This window comes from Penaeus monodon, chromosome 11 (genome assembly GCF_015228065.2).
Source record: "Penaeus monodon isolate SGIC_2016 chromosome 11, NSTDA_Pmon_1, whole genome shotgun sequence".
Taxonomy (NCBI): domain Eukaryota; kingdom Metazoa; phylum Arthropoda; class Malacostraca; order Decapoda; family Penaeidae; genus Penaeus; species Penaeus monodon.
The window spans coordinates 52602302-52608628 of record NC_051396.1 but is presented as its reverse complement, the minus strand read 5'-3'; positions in this window follow the sequence as shown (position 1 = coordinate 52608628).

Below are 6327 nucleotides of genomic sequence, written 5' to 3'. Positions count from 1 at the left end.
TATTAATAAATTAATAAAAAATATTTTAATCATAAATTTTTTTTTTTTAATAATAATATATATTTTTTTAATAAAATTTAATTTTTAATTTAAAAATTATATTTTTATATATTTTTAAAAATTATATATATATATATTTTTTTTTTAAGTTTTTTTATGTTTTTTAATTTTATTTTTATTTTAAAAATTAATATATATATAAAAATTAATAATATTTTATATAAAAATTTTAAAAAATTATATTATATTTTTTTTAAAAAAATTTTTAAAATTAATATAAAAATTAAAATATTATAAATTATATATTAAATATATAAAAAATTTACATAAATATTATTATTTTTTTTTATATATAAATAAAAAGATTAAATTTTAAAAAATAAATATTTTAATAAATTATTAAAATATTATTTTTTATAAAAAAATTTTTTTATTTTTTAAAATAAAAATTATAAAAATTTTAAAATAATATAAAAAAAAATATATACATATTTTTTAAAATATATAATTATTTATAATATTAAAATAATAAAAAAATTTAAATATTATTTTTTAAATAATTTTTAAAAAACATATAAAAAATTATTTTTATATATTATTTTTTTTTTTTAAAAAAATTTTAAAAAAATTTTTAATTTTATTTTAATTTTTATTAATTTAAAAAAAAAAAAAATTTTTTTTTTATAATAAAAAATTTAAAATAAAAAAAATAAAAATTTAATTAATTTTATATTATTATTAATTATTATATATAAAAAAAAATTTTAAAATTTTTTAATATTTTAATATATTTTAAAAATTTTTATGTATTATATTATTTTATTTTTAAAATTATTTATTTATATTATATAAAATTTTTTTTAAAAAATTAAATATATAATTTAAATAAATAATAATAAAAACAAATTTTTAAAAAAATTATATAATAATAAAAAATATAAAAATATTATAAACTTTTTTTAAATTTATAATAATAAATAAAATTAAAAAATAATAAAATAATTTAATAAAATATATAAAATTTTTAAATATATATTATATTTAATTTTTTAATTTTAAAATTTATTTTTTTTTATATTATATATTTATAATATATTTATATATTTAATAAAAATACATTATTATATATTAAAATTTTAAAATATATATATTAAAAATATATATATATATTATATTATATAAAAATTATATATATAATATATTAATTAATATATATAATATTTTTAATTATATAGGGTATATATAGTATTATTTATATTTTATAATAATAAAATTTTAAATAATAATACAACATTAATTTTAAATACATATAATATATTATAATATTTAAAAATTAAAATAAATATATAATAAAAAAATAATAATAAAATTTATATATATAATAAATAATTTTTAAATATATAAAAAATATTATAAAAACTAACATACAAATAATAAATAATAAAAAAACTAAAACAAAGATAAAAAATATTTTTATAATACAATAAATTAAATATATAATCAAAATTATAATCATATTATATAAATAATATAAACTATATAACAACTTAATATAATATTAAAAACAAATATATATATAAATATATAATATATATAATATATAAATATAATATTATATATAATATTTTAAAATTATATATTATATATATACATATACTTTTATAAATATATAATACATTACTTTATTAAAAATTATATTATATATATTTTAATATAAATATATATAATATATATTATATATAAAACATATACTATTATGGGAAATAAAATTTAATATATATATATATATTTTTATATTATTTTATATATATAAATATAATATATATATATATGAGAGAGAGAGAGAAGAGAGAGAGGGGGGAGAGAGGGGAGAGAGAGAGAGAAAAAATTAAAAATAGATATATAAATAAAATTTTGGTATGTTTAAAATTAATTTATGTCTGTAAAGGATTTTTTATTTATTGAAAATTTTCTGCTGCCAACACAAAGGGGGCCCTTGGGCCCAAGTATATAAAAGAAGCAAGGTGGGCCCAAAAAGTTTCCCAGGTAAAAGTTTCGGGGAAATGTTTTTTTTTTCCGAATGGTAAATGGAAAGCAAAAAATGTTCCCGAAACAAAGGTCACCAGAAATCAGGGTTAAAGATTATGGCAAAAAGAGTAACACAAATTTAAATTGGGATAACTGGAAAAAAGGGGGCAAAAAAAGAAAAGGGAAAAAAAGGAAAGAGAGGGGAAGAAAGCCCCCTTTAAAAATTTTGGTTGAGGTGAGGGCCGAGGAAAAAGTAGGGTACCATTTTTTGGGCCCAGTCTCTCCCCTAAGCACCCCACGGCAACAACAGCAAGGATTGGGGAGTCTATATTGATGGATAGATAGATAGATAATATTTACTTATTCATTAGTATACATCACTATATCAGTAGGTTGCTTGTGACTTTTTATGCTGGTCTTTGTCTCTATTACAGGCTGCCTTTTCTGTATTTCCAAATATAGATCTGATTTTTATTTTTTCAAAGTATAGATGTGCGTTTCACTTGATCAGAAAATGCATGCCCTTTACCTTTTTTCCTTGATTTTCAAAGATATTTACATTATCTTATATGGCTGTTACTAATGTCAATAACATTATAGTAATTATGTTTATAATAAAAATAACACCATCAATATACATAGCATTAGTAAAAAAAACATTTTTCCCGCCGATTCAAGGAAAGGTAAAGTCAGACATATATACTTACATATTTGTGGTTAAGCACTTGCAGAGCCATCTATGTGCAGAGACATTGCACAAAAATCTTTAAAATGAGCACAGCATTTTTCCAGCAGCACTGAGTTAATTTGGCCAAATGTTTAAGCACAGGTTTTCACATGGAATGAAAAGAAGAAAATATCCTGTTTAATAATAAAATTTCACTATTACAGACATGATTGTACATAAATGTAAAATAATCAGGCAAATGCTCCTCTCCTTCTCAAAACAGTATTTCAAGGGTGGTGCACACAAGGCAGAACAGTGAATGTGTCTGCTTCAAACTGTTTCTCGGTCATGGGGCTGCAGCTGCTCCAGTGGGGTGTACCATTCAGCCTTGTTCCCAGCAGCATTGACGGGATCCCCACTTGCAACTTGAGAAACATTTTGTCTTCCTTTAGCAGGATCAAAGCCTAAGAATTGTGGCTGCAGCTGACTTGCAGGTGGAGTAGGTAAAAGGCCTCCTTTGTTTCCAAGAGGATTTTCTGGAGGCTGGCCAAATAACCCTGGAGCTGAGCTAGCTGCACCTCCAAAGATCCCTGTTCCAGGAGTGTCTGGTTTGCTGAGTGTTGTACCGCCAAACAGTCCCATACCCCCACTGGTTGCAGTAGGAGTGCTGGCACCACCACCACCAAATACACATATACATATACATATATATATACATACATATATATACATACATACATATATATATATATATATATATATATATATATATATATATATATAATTATTTAAAATATATTTTGTATTTTTATTATTTATTATTTTATTAAATTTTTATATTATATATTAAATTAATATATATTTTATTTTATATTAATTTAAAATTTTATATTTTAATATAATTATTCTACAAAAATATATACTAAATATAATCATAATATATATACTACAATTCATACAATTTCTAATTATATACAACATATTTTATACATACATATATTACATACTTTATATAATTATAGACCAATTTAATACTAATTTTATCACAATTTACTTTTCTTATGTATTATAATAAATTAAATATATTTTAAATACTAATATACCCATATATTCTATATATATTATTATTATATATTGATTATTATATTATTTATATATATATATTATTATATATACATATTTTATATCTTATATATATTTTATATATCTTATTATATCATATATATCTCTATATATATCTTTTATATATTTTTATATATTATATTATATATATTTAATATATATTTCTATATTCCATATATATATATACATATTTTATATATATCTATATATTATTTACTTATAAAATTTTTATATATATAATTATTATATCTATTTATATCTCTCTTATATATTGATTTATTATTATTATATATCTTTTATTATTTATTATTTTATATTTTTATATTTTAAATATATTTATATTATCTTTATTATATTTTGTTTTAAATCTATCTATGTTCTTCTTTATATTTATTATTTATTAGTTATTTTACTGTTCTATATATCATATATATACCCTTATATTATAATAATATATTTATATTATTTTTTGTTTTATTATATTTTATATATATTTATTTATTCTTATATTTATTATTATTATATATGTTTGTTCTTTAATCTTTTATTTTCTATACTATTATATATTATTTATTATATATCTTCTCTTATTATTCTTATCTTTTACACCTTAAAAATATACTCTATCTTATACATATTATATTTTTTATAGATATATCTTATATTTATATATTTTTAAAATTATTTTAAATTATATTATTTATATTTATATTATTATTGTATTTTATTATTTATGTTATTATATTATTTTATTCTCTTTATATGATTATTATATTATGTATTGTAATATATATGTATTTATGTTTTAAATTATTTATTTATTATATTGTTTTATTATTTAATTATATTATATTTATTCATATTATTTTTTATATTATATTAATATATCTATTCATATATCTACATACTACATATTTTAATCTTATATTCTATTATTTTAATATATTTTATAATCTCATTCAATATTTTATCACTACTTCTTATTCCTACAAAATCTTATATTATTATATTATTATATATATCTATTATATTACATACTACATACATATATATAATACCATACTATACTATATATATTATATATTCTATATTTATATATAGATATCTATATATACATACATTTTTATATAATATTACTATATATTCATACATATTATACAAAATATTAATATACTAATATTTACATACATTTTAATACTTTCCATTATTTTTATATATTTTATATATATATATATATATACATTTTAATATTACATATATATATTTATATATATATAATATTATATATATTATGTATATATATATATTATATTTTATATCTATAATTATATTATAAATCATTATAAATTTTATTATTATATACAATATATTATATAATAAAAAAAATTATATATTATATATTACATAAAATTTATATTATATATATAATAAATTTTAATATATTAATATATATATATATTATATATATATATACTATAATCTCTATCTATACTATATCTATCTATTATTATATATTATACTTCTATATATATATATTATATATATATCATATATTATATTATATATTTTAAATATATATTATATATTATATCATATATTATATATTACTATATATATATCTATATTATATATTATATATTATTTTATCTATATATCATCTATATATATATATCTATATATATATATATATCTAATATCATTCTATATATTTATATGGGGAGAGAGAGAGAGAGAGAGAGAGAGAGAGAGAGAGAGAGAGAGAGAGAGAGAGAGAGAGAGAGAGAGAGAGAGAAAGAGATAAAGATATAGATATATAAATATATATTGGTATGTTTATATATTATGTCTGTACAGATGTTTATTTATTTATTGAAAATTTTCTGCTGCATCAACATCTAAGGTCATTGGCAGAGTATATAAAAGATAGCGATAGGTGAGGCTTGAGCTCCCAGGTAAGAAAGTTTCTGGGCAATGTTTCTTTATTTCCAGAATGGTCAATGGTCAAAGCATACAAATGTTCCCGAAATCAAAGGTCACACAGCATCATGGTAAAGTATTATGGCAAAAAGAGTAAACACGAGTTAATCTGGATAACTGGACAGAAGGGGACGAAAAAGAGAAGGAAAAGGAAAGAGAGAGAAGAAAGACCCTTCAAAATTGGTTGAGGTGAGGGCCGAGGTCCAAAGTAGGGGTGATCCCTATATTGAGCCTCAGTCTCATCCTCCTAAGCACCCCACGGCAACAACAAGCAAGGGATTGGGGAGTCTATATTGATGGATAGATAGATAGATATATATTTACTTATTCATATAGGTATACATCACTATATCAGTAGGTTGCTTGTGACTTTTTATGCTGGTCTTTGTCTCTATTACAGGCTGCCTTTTCTGTATTTCCAAATATAGACCTGATTTTTTTTTTTTCAAAGTATAGATGTGCGTTTCACTTGATCAGAAAATGCCATGCCCTTTACCCTTTTCCTTGATTTTCAAAGATATTTTACATTATCT